The 11,771-nt window shown below is 46.8% G+C and overlaps 1 protein-coding gene across 1 annotated transcript in view; it reads left to right on the top strand.

Moving 5' to 3' along the window:
* The first annotated feature begins 11,530 nt into the window (after positions 1–11,530).
* LOC106043077 (sodium-dependent noradrenaline transporter) overlaps positions 11,531–11,771 on the top strand; it is a 67,570-nt gene continuing 67,329 nt past the window's right edge. The window contains exon 1 of the mRNA XM_067004371.1: positions 11,531–11,735. The gene's annotated coding sequence lies outside the window, so the exon portion shown is untranslated. The remainder of the gene's footprint in view (positions 11,736–11,771) is intronic.

The raw sequence follows: 11,771 nt of genomic DNA, 5'->3' as shown, positions 1-11,771 counted from the left end.
AAAGTTTTGCTGATACTGACTTGGAAGAGGGGAAAAAAGAACGAGGGTAAGAGAAAATAGGGAAAAGTATAAGATAAATAACATGGGAGTGAGTGGTCAGCGTTTCTGATTGATTTATTGAGAACACTGAAGTGCTACTGCTGCATTAAATCCTGCTCACACCTTACAGACACAGACCTAGAGTTGCGGGGGATGGAGTTGGTGAAGACAACTGCAGTGATTCTGGGGCTGAAGAAAGCAGATGAACCAGCAACTGACCTGGACCTAGTGAAAGACCTAGTGAAGATGTTTTGCCTTCAGTAGCTTTCTCCCTGATGAGGCTACTACCAGCCAGATCAACTTAATTCAGCTCATTCTTCTTATTTTCTCTCTTCTAGTCTTGTTAAGTCAGCATGTGCAGACCTAACTAAATGCACAATATTCCTCCAAAGTAGAATTTGCCTTCCTGATTTTATCTAGGATCACCTAGAGTATTGCCCTGATCAAAAAATGATGCAGGAAGCTACAGAGAAGCCCAAAATGAAAACAACTCATCCTCCCATCCTCAAACTCCCCCATAATTTCCTCTGTAGTTGTCAATTTGTTGAACGAGCTCCCGTGCTAACCAGAGATCACAGTCCATCAAACACTCCAGCCAGTTCTTCTTGTATCCTGAACAGACCAGCTCTTAGTGGCCAGCACATCCTTACCCTGACCCAGCAGTACCTACCTCTTTTTCTCTCTCTCTCATAAAGAAAAAATAAGAAGAAAGGAAACCAAATTGCCTAACTTCCTCTGAAAGTTTTGAGTCTAACTCAACTCACTTGCCTCCCTGGAAGGGCTCTGAACTCCTGGCCAGTGCTTTGCTCCAGGCAAACCGCGCGGCTGGGTGGTCCAGCAGGACTCTGAGCCGCTGGTAAAGAGGCACTGAATACATTCTGCACTCCCTGCCCAGAAAATCTGAAAACTGCTAACGAGATGCAGACTTCACAGATGAGGCTGGCCCCTTGATTTCCTTCTGCAGCTTGTATGGAAGCTCAGGCCGATCCTTGTCCAAACCTCAGAAATAAAATTATTTTTAAAAAAAGGCAAATCCAGAAAACCCTAGGATCACAAGAATGTGTTAAGAACTAGAACTGCCTACGTTAATAATGTGCAGACTAATAATTAACAACAGCCTGCCACTAACAGCAAAAAATTTGGGGGGAATTAGGAGTGAGCACAGAACAATGAATTGTTCTGCTCTGTTTGATAGCTCACGCCGGGTATGGTAGTGTACCCTGATTTTGTGTAAGAGTGCACAGCATGCATTGCTTTGCTTTTGCCTTGACATCCTTTCACACACATCCAGCTCACTCTCCCCACCCTCCATTTTTTGGCTTTTTAAAACTTCCATGTGCTCTTTTATGCAGGAAATGTCTGCACTGCTCAGCTGCAGGAGAGCACCACTGAGTAGGGCGTTGTGTAGTTAGGGCCTGATCCCATTTGCTTCCTCACATGTACCTCCCTCCCACGGCAGACCTACAGAAAGTGAAGGATCTCAGAAAGGTGCAGGGATGTCTCCCTGAATGCCCAGAGAAAGACGCTTAAGAAGTTTCTCTCTCTAAAAAATACTGAAATACACACTAAAAAAAGAAAAAAACTCTTAAAATTATGTTTGTTTTTCTCCCCCCAAAATAGCAAAGCATTTATTCTTGTTTCCCTTCTGTTTTTGTGACTGTATGGTGCACATTTTCAGGCCTATGGGCTAGGAATGTCTCTTTCCTGAACAGAAGCTGGGTTTCTAATCAAAATGAGTGCTTTATGAAAACACCCCAAATACCATGAGGTGCGGGCAATCCCAGCCTCAGAGGAGGAGGATCGCTGGAGTTGCAGCAGAGCAGCCCTGCTGCACCACCACCACCACCACCAGCCCTCCCTCCCCAGCTCGGCTCCAACCCAGCCCCACTGCAGGCACACACTGGGGCTGCCATGCTCTCATTTTCTCTTTAGAAAGAGACACCCTTCAGCAGAAATCCCTTCTCAGAGTATGCAGGACTGTTCTACCCTGCGCTCGTTCCTCTGGGTTCCTCTGTATGGCCAGAAGAGCAGCTATAGCTGTCTCATCCCCGTTCCTCCCTGCACACTGGGAAGGCAAGCCCAGGTCCCATTGATTCCCACTGCACTGTCGTTACTGCATGAACTGTGTCACTTGTGTCACTTAACCAGGGGAGAACAGTGTCACTCGGGATCCCATTCTGTGCCCAAATCCTAACACAACGGTGGCCGCAGTTCCCCAGAGGCAAAGGCACAGATGAAGGGTGGGCGGGCACGTAGCGCGATGTTCTGCCGCGCCGGCGGATAAGCTGTGCAGCAAGCAACTTGGCCTTCCCAGGGCACAGGCACATTCTCTATGCCTGAATTTGCAAAATCCAAATTGCAGATGCAGGGAAAGCAGGCAGAAAACTTATCAGCTGAGATTACATGGATTAATTGCAGTTAATAATGATCTGTGAAGGGCTATCAAAGGCCACCAGTGGGAGAGAGAATGAGGAGACTGGAAATGCAGGTGTTCAGTAAGGCAAGGAGCAGAGCTGTCCGCTCTTCTTAGCAGGGCGACTTCTCCTCGTGCCTCATGAAGTCAAAAGGGGTTCTGGTTATGGGGGATCCCAGCGTTACCCTATTTGCCACTGTGAAGCCTCCTGGGAATGATGAAAACTTGGTACCTTAATATGTAGAAGAAAAGTTATCCTGATGGTGTGCCACCCAGGAGACGGATTTCAGGTAGAACAGACAGCACAGTCTGCAGACACATCCTCAGTCTACAGAAAAGACAGTAATTACCATTCAGGGGATCTGATTCTGTTCATGGACTTGCAGCTGACCTCACCCATAGCACAGTCTGAGCCACTTCTCTCCTTCTGTTTCCATCGTGATCCTCGGTCCCTGGCTCTGACCATGTGTGGGCACAGGACCAAGTCTCCTGTGGACCTGTTATTACAATGGGGCTCTAAGCTCTACTGTCAAACAAACCATGACTTTCTCCCAGAAACAGCACAGCAATTGTTAAAGACCATATAGAGCTGAGAATACTCAACCTCCCCATCACACTTTCCCAGTGGATGATCATTTTTGACCCTGACCATGAGGAATTATACGTTCTCTCTTTGTGACCTGGACACAAACAGAATGCAACGTGCAAAGCTTCAGAAAGCAAGAGAGATGTTTCCAATGTTGAAGATGTATCTGATACCCCATCTCTCCTTCAGAGCATACCAGCTCACAAAGAATATCTCGTGCTGATTAATCTTCTGGTATCACTGCTCTCTGAGTACATTAAACCTGAAGCTTTTACTGGTCAAAGTATCATATTTTTTTTCGTTATGAAATTTTATGTTCATCCATTTCTATGCTTACGTTTTACTGAGATGTAAGTAATACACTTTAAGAAACATTTAAAAACTAAACAATCACAGCAAGAAGGGGTGACTGCATGCTTACCTGCTGGTTGCACCTCAGCTCATTCATTTGAAATGAACAAAGAAACCACTTCTCCAGATCCATACCTACCTTCAAAATCTGTGTTCTCATTCCCCTTCCCTTTACCTCAAAGGTTCTTGCCTCCTCAGGGCAAAGAATAATCGGACAACGTGTGATACTGGGTTTAGGAGATCTGTGGGGAAGCTGTAGGTCCCAAAAGCTTGGGTCCCTGGAAAAGGCAGAGAGCCAGAAGAGGGCAGGGGCTGACAGCAGGGCGGGCAGCACGGGTGCCTTCTGAGATCTAGCACCAGCTCTGCCACCCACTTGTGCCAGAGCAAAATCTCAGCTAAAACGCTATAACACTACCTTGACAGCATTTCTTACACTTTGGTTGCTTGACTTTGCAACAGGAACAGGCTTTTAACCTTGCCATTGGTAGCTCATATTTGCTGCATCACTAAGGAAGCTTGTGCCTTCTTTCCCCTCAAAGCAGGTGGCTTGAAATTCTCTAGAAAACCACTGAGCTCTAGTTGTTTCTAGAGGTCTACAGTACTTCACGGGAGCAGCAGAACAGGCACACCAGCCAGGATCCCACTTCCCTTAAACGAAGTTTCTGAAACGCAGCTGCTGAGTGGGACGGGACGCCTGCACCCCGCAGCTGGCAGGGAGCGGCGCATCCAGCAGGAGGAGCGTCAGGGCAACCCGAGCGGAGACTTCTGCTCAGAAAACAGAAGCCCAAGTACGGTAATTAGGATCTCTCTGAGCACTTAATCAATAACCCCGATCTAGATGAACGCAGCTCATCCTGGCACCTGTTTTTGCCCATTTGCTGCCTGTCTCCTTTTCCCAGTTTCAGTAGTCGTGCAAGTGTAAGTTCCCTTTACTGTATGTACCCCCAAAGCAATAAAGCAATAATGTGCTTTCTCTATATCTTTCCATTCTTTCTTTGTAAAACAAGGTTAATGTTGATGACACCATATGTGCTTAGTCTGAAAATGTAGAAAAGGGATCAGAAGTTGAAGTAACAGTGGAGAAACGCTGTCTTCTGCTACATTCCAATATTGCCATCTATGTTAAACATATACACATGAGTCTATTTGAGGTTGCTCTCACTGTGTAAAGTTTGCCTCCCACTTTTCAAAGAACAGAAGTAGCTAGAAAAGTACATTTTCCTTCTCTCTGCTCTGTAGCCTTCCACCCCAGTGCTGCTCCACCTATTGGTGTCCAGACGCCGCATGTCTCCAGGAGGAACTCACTGTAGCCCGCGTTACCGGCCAGCATTTGGGTTTTACCGACCTCTTTCAATCCACTCGCATGCATTGCACTCTTAAAACATCAACTGCTCCGTGCAGTGGTGGTGTCACACTGCTGCCTCCCCTTTTAATTCTCCAGCTGAAACACACTGACACATAGAGGCATATAAATGTGTGAGTGAGCACCATGTGTTCCCTATAGTTTTCAATGGCTGATGATTTTAGATGCACAAAGTAACAGAGAAGGGTTTGGATTTTTTTTTTATTTTTTTTTGGTTGATTTCCCCTCCCCTCTCCCCCACTTAGAAAATGTGTCCCTTTTGCAGGGCTGGGCAATTTGGTGCCGTCCTCTGCTCTCCCCAGGATCCCACTGCTTTGGAAACTCACAGCCAGTACACGTACAGAGCCCAAGTGGGACTCACAGTCCCTGCCACATTGAGGACCTAAAAGTTAACTTGTTTTACCTAGACTTGCTTTTTCCCAGGTCCACCTTCCTTCAATTCAGCTTCTTGCTTCTAACCTTTCAGCTTATCAGCATTGATTTATTTAATACAAAGTAGTGAGGTTACCTTAGATCAATTATACCTTTTTTCTGTGCAATTTCCAATGCTTAATACATCTGTTACTGCTCAGCCGCAGGGACAACTTGTCCAGCTGGATCCTAAATTATTTCGATCCTTAATTCAATTGTATTTTTGCCACAGCCCAGCCAATGAGCATAATTCTTTTATGGCTAAGAAGCCTCTTTAGAAATAATCCAATAGCCCATATTAAAATATAGGTCATTGTGAAAACTGCCAAGTGCCTGACTTGTCATAACTTCGAAGAGAGGCTCCGAGTCTCCTTTAGCATTGTTGATTCTTTCGGTGCTCGGAGGCTTAATTTTAAAACAATCAGCTCAACAAAAACAATTTACTTATAACTGTCCAAACTAGTCAATGTTAGCTGGGGAGCTAATCTGCTACTTGGTGCTGCGCTTGGATAAATGCTACAACTGAGGGCAACCAGAGGTTTCCGAGTACTCAATCAGTTCACAGCTCAAAGGATTTACACAGACCTGTTGCTATAGAACTGCAAAGGCTTTGAACAGTAAAAATAAGTAAAATCCACTCAAACCTACACGAGGTGGCCACGTGAAATCACCTGCAACATCAATGTGCAAACTCCCATTAGGCCAAATATATACAAAAGTTCTTAAACATTGAGAAGAAATTGTTCTGGGCTCTTCAACTAATACCCATGTTGAGATTTGGGTCCTTTTGAGCGTGTATATTTATACAGATTGACTTTGTTTTTAAAAGAAATAAAGAACTGGTCTCATTCGGGGTTTTGAAGGAGACTACCTTCAATTATCATTTTTTTCTCCTGCCTCACAGACAGGGAACCACAGCATATCAAGGAAAGCTTAAGGAAGTCAGTGGCTTGTCTATAAGTACTCAGGAAAAAATATATATATATACATAAAAATAACTTTAAAAAATGACAAAATGACAAGTGGAATTTGGATAAGTGAGGCTTTCATTTTCCAAAATCTCCTCTCCAAATCTGAGCACACATACCATTATCACCAGCCACAAAGGGAGTACTGGTTCTAGACCAAAGAAAATAATTTGGTCCCAAATGTTAATATTAGGCCTAGGAGAAAGCACCACCATTGAATAACTGAAATGTCCTCGCTGTTTGGTTGGGCTTTAGTGCAATCAGTGCAATCAGATGTTATGCATTTGGAAAAAGAATGACCTGTCTGTCCTATTGTGCCTTCAGATACGGCTGCACAACGACTTAAAACGAGTGAGGCTATGTAAAGACTGGCTTAGAATGCCTCCAATAATCACTGCGGTACACAATAAACTTAAGATCAGAAACCAACATTAAGGTGCCTATTTCTAACTAAGCAAGATATCAGTGCTCATTCTCAGCCTTTTTGCAGCCCGCACAATTGGACACATTTTACGAGCTGTACAAGCAGAGATAGCAGCAAGAGACTGGCACCAGGAGAAGAGACAGGTTCTCCCAGCAAGCAAGGACAGATTGCTTCTGGGTTTTTGTTTAGTCTTCTCCACAGGAGAAAAATAATATCCAGCACCTTGTCATTACCAGCACAGTAAAAAAAATCTAGCCTTAGGGTCAGCTGAAATTCAAGGAGTTTTCAGTAGCAGGATATATTTTGGGTCACCTCTCAGTATGGCTTTAGACATTGAGCGAGGTGTCTCATTCAGGCACTGCAGGAAACTGACCTTATGAAGTATTTCTATGAAAGCCTTGATTCAGGGAGATGCAATAATCCTATGAGCATGTGGAGTTCCCACTATTCCTACAATTAAGCGGTTAAAACCCTCTTCACATCCACAGGCATATAAAACCAGATGAGTTGGACAAGCAAAATGAGCTTCCCAAAGGAAGGCAGATTAATCTGGTATCTTATACTGATAACTGCCTTTTATAAAGGCAAGGAAAAGGGGGTAGATATTAATCTCTCATCAACTCAGAAAAGCAGATGCTACAGTGACACTTGTAATTGTAAACCTCAGCAGAGGAGATGGGGTAAATAAAAGAATTGTTAAGACACGAAAGGAAGTAACTGAAGAGAAAACAATAGTGTTGTACTGTAAGGGTAATTATCAGCTTGGAATGAGGTTACACAGCCCAAAATATTTGCATTTATAATATGCACACATAAAAGTTAGTGTTTGCTAATGAAATGTGGAGATGACGAAGTTGGCAGGCAATATTAAAACACAGAAGAATGGGACTCACTCAGGAAAAAAGGATGTTCTTAAATCCTTGAGCTACAGAAATGGGATGGAAGTGAACAGGATAAAATGTTAAACTTGGACTGAAACTGGGAGCGCTCCCACTTTCACCCCACTTACACCCGGCTTTGCGAATTGCTCTGACACAACCATCTCCAAGACAAAGTAAAGCAGAGGTTAAAGCAGCAGCAAGAGCTAGCATAGCAATTCAGAACAGGTAGCGACAAAGAATATCCTTGAAGCTGAAAGACAACTAATTCTGGTTTGAAAAGCCCTAAAGCAGATTTATAATATGAAAAAGAAAGTAAGTGCTAGTAAACTGGAAAGAGATCGAAGTCAGGTGAAGATGGTGTGCCCATACAGTGTTGAAATTGTGAGGGCTAAACGCAAAAGTCTTCACCATCACCCTCTACACACACACATACTTTCTGTGGAGGCTCCAACCACCTGATTTTGGACCTCTGCCATGGGTGTTCTCCACAGAGTCCCCACCTGGACCCGGCCAATACTTCTAAAATGAAAAAGATGCCACGGGGTATCTTGCTCGGGTCACCCTGGTGCTCCCTTGAAGAAGACAACCTGACGCCAGGGATAGCAGATCCCAGGTAAGCAGCCTGGGAGCCACGTGGTTGTGCCAATCTCAAGCAGCTTGGTAAGGAGGAAACAAACATTGCCATCGTAAGAAATAGGGAGGAGAGGCCTTGTCTTCCCATAGAACTTGGCTTTCTTGTGTACATGGAATAGCGACACATCACGGAGAGCTTTTGTAATATCTGGTCGCAGTGTGAAGGTGGTTTGTAGCATGGCAGGCTGTCAAACTGCTGGCTTGGACCAACCCAAACGGGCCCTCTCACAGAGATGTATTTCTTTGGCTCTAGGGAAGAGATACTGTAAGAACAGCCTCCTAACAATACAACCCAAAGCTTTAAATACTAAGTAAATGCTACGTTTGGAATAGCGACGTGATTTTAGAGATACAATAAAGCAAAACTGCCCGACCCACTCCTAACAACCCAAGAAGCTGGAGCTGACACATCTGCTGTCATCAGGAGGCATCTGGTACAACACGGTGTCCTTTACCTGCTAACCGAGAAAGATGGGCACCCCTGCCACTGCCATGTTCCTAGCACCGGGAAATTGCTTTAACATTGATTCAGTAAGAAGGCTGTCATCTACTTTGCACCCAGCTCCTACAGCAACTGGCTAGTGCCCGAGCTTCTTTTGTCACAGACTGACCAAAGCTAACTGCCTTCAGCTTATGCAGTTCGTGTAAAAAACACGGAGTCTTTCACTGCTGGTCAGCCCCACGGCTGGAATGAGCTTAGAGCTTCTGTGGATGTACCAGCACGTGAAATTAAGGAGGTGGTTTATATATCCCCTGCCCCTTTTTAATCTTTTTATTATGTGTTGGATTACAAGAAAGTGATGTCCTGGGCCTTCGAGCCCAAAGCCCAGCTCTCACAGGCAACTTTAGCATACAACCTCGCTCATAAAACAACATCCTAGAGCATCAACATCCCTCTTTAGTTCCTACCGTACTCCCAGCTCTGATAGTTAGCACTCTTCTCTTTTTCCAGCTCAATTTTTCATTTTTTGTTTGCACTTTGGTTGAATGCTGCTGTTCTGCTGTTCATTTTCCAGTGACATTTGCCTTAATTTATCACGCAGCCATATCCCCTTCAGTCACTGTTTTGCTTGGCTCACGTGCCAAGCTGTCCCATCAGGCAGCTCAGAATCAGCACTAAGCAAGACCCTTTCCAAAGGCACCAGGTCCTGCACCCTTGGACACAGTTCCCCAGGGCCCTTCTCCGCAGGTGCTTTGTAGGACGCAGGGCAGCCAGCGCCTGCAGTTCTGTCGGCCGGGTGGCAGAGGGCTGTGCTGTGCTGCTGAAGGCTGTGAACATGAGCCCTGCTGCCAGCGAGCACAGCGAGCCTTCGCACCAGCAGCTAATGGAGGTCTGAGCTGTTGTTCATTGGGGTTTTTTCCTTCGTAGACACTAAGGTATGAGAGTGACAATCCCAGCTTGCTACTATAGCGTATAGGGGATTCTCCCATACCTTGCAAAGAGAGTGATAGACGTGAATTTGAGTGATTGGTCACTAACCCAGCAACACCGGATGAGTTTCTGAAGATACTGCCTGTTTCCCAGTCAACTGTGGGACATCGTTAACAGCCTGCCATCTTGCCTGGCTCCATTGAGGTTTCTAAACACAATATTCCCTTCCCCGCCTGCCACTCTACCCGCTGTCAGGCTCCATTAGGCGTAACAAGATCCAGACAGATTCAAGATTAAGCAACTTTTTTATAAAATCCAATTGAGGACTTTCTTACCTTGAGGGTGCAGCAGATATTACATTAACCAGATTGTGCACACTTTCCACGCAAGAACTAAAGGCAAATATATATATATATATGCACAGTGATTTAATTCTCTTCGGAAATAAGCTGGGGCTTTCTAGATTCCTCCCACCACCGACATGATCGAGGTTGGCTAATTGAGACCGTTGTGGGGAAAGGGTGTTCCTTAGCGAGGCCTTATTTTCCAGAAGCAATATGTGAGCACTGCTGTCTAGCATAGGAAGTCCGTGCAGATTAAGATGGTGATAGTCACGTGGAAAGAGGGGAACCAGGTTTAAAAAGCTCCTTACTGCCTAGGCTACGGCTTCAGCTCCCAGCGAGGCTGCAGTCCCGGAGCAGTGGAAGAAGGAATCCCCCTCCAGTCACCTGCCCCTGCCCATAGGTGCCAGGGAATGGGACAGAAACACCCCCAGTGCTACCTGGTGAGTCCCCGGGAAGGTGGCTTCAGGGCTCGGGGCGGGGAGAGGGGCTCTCCCAGGGCCAGGCACAGCGCCCGTCCTTGGTTTGCCGTGCGAGGCAGGCGTGCGGGCTCACTGAAAGGCAGGCACGCTCGAGGACACCACATGAAACTGGAAACGGGGTGTTTGTGTGATGCATTTAGGGGAGGTGACTGAGGGGTGCTGCGAGGAGCAGGCAGCAGTGCATGGGGGTAGAAACATGGGCATGGGCAAACCCCAGGTGTTCACAGGGCGCCGTGCAATGACTGTGCACAGAAGTATTTGCAGCGTGCACGGCCTGAAGTGTCAAAGGGATATAGAAAATGGCTTTCCGTGGTGTATTTGGAGAAGCATGAAACCGTGGAATGATGGAAAGAGAGCACGAGCCACGTGTTCTGAGCATGCAATTGCTCTGAAACAGTCTAGACGCTGCTCAGATGGTTTTTCCAGACAAGGGCTTTGGGAACCAAGTCGCAGCTGAGGAGCATGAGAAACCCAGTAATGCCAAGAGCTTTTAGTGAAGGCAGAAAATCCCCAAATTATCAATAGCTGTCTCAGTAGCACCTTCACAGTCTGTGGTACGGAGAGGAGGGGAAGATGCTGATTTAGAAGCTTAACTCTCAGCTGAGACTCTTCTTCACACTCCAAATCTGCAGGGGAAGCGGGGATTCCTTGCAAATTCAGACTAGCACCTCTGCACGCGTTATGGTTATAATAACAGAGTTTCAGTCCCAGCAGAGTGAGACCAGTAGCCTGTTAAGGGACTTTTCTGCAAGCTGACCTGTTCTCCCTGACGCTGGGCAGAAGAGAAGCTATTTGGCATCGCTGGTGGGGAGCTGCCTGTTTCTGCCTTCTGTGCTCAGACTGCATTGCCTAGCAGGCAGCCAAGGGACAGTTTCTGCTCACAGCTGTGACAGGAGGGGCCCCGAAAGCCTCCTGCAGCTGTATTTAGCCAGCTTTTGGCACCAGACACTGTTGATCTGCTAGCTAATTATTTGCTCATTTTACACCTAAAAGAGCCGGGTCCCATTTGGAACAGCAGTAAATACTTAATGCCCTGCAGATACCACAACCTGACAGCTGACCGCTACCAGCCCGCTGCTTTCCAGGAAAGAAAGAAAAGAAAAGAAAAAGAAAGAGAGAAAACGCTGTGCATCCACCAGCTCTGGCGCGGGACGCCCAGCAGCATCCAGCTCTGCCATCCCCTCCGGGTTGCAACCCCCAAAGCCAAATTTTAGCGTTTAACCTGAGTCAGGCAGGGGAGCGCAGGCTCCCTCCCGGAGCGGAGCAGGAAGGGGAGGATGAGGCAGAACCGGGCTGCACCTGCCGGGGCTGCTCCGCCGGGGGGGAGCCTTGCACCGCACGGGCAGGCAGAGCTCCGAGCGCCCCGAGGGCTCCGGCAGGATGAGTGCCGGCAGGGACAGGGACAGGAGCAAGGCAGGACATGGCCAGAGGCAGGACAGGAGCACAGTGAGACCAGGCAGAGCTGCCCCAGGTGCGCCGCTCCCCCGCGGCGGAAGGGCGCGGGCAC

The sequence above is a fragment of the Anser cygnoides genome, chromosome 12 (genome assembly GCF_040182565.1).
Source record: "Anser cygnoides isolate HZ-2024a breed goose chromosome 12, Taihu_goose_T2T_genome, whole genome shotgun sequence".
NCBI lineage: Eukaryota > Metazoa > Chordata > Aves > Anseriformes > Anatidae > Anser > Anser cygnoides.
The sequence above is the reverse complement of the archived record's forward strand: the minus strand, read 5'-3'. Positions and strand labels throughout refer to the sequence as shown.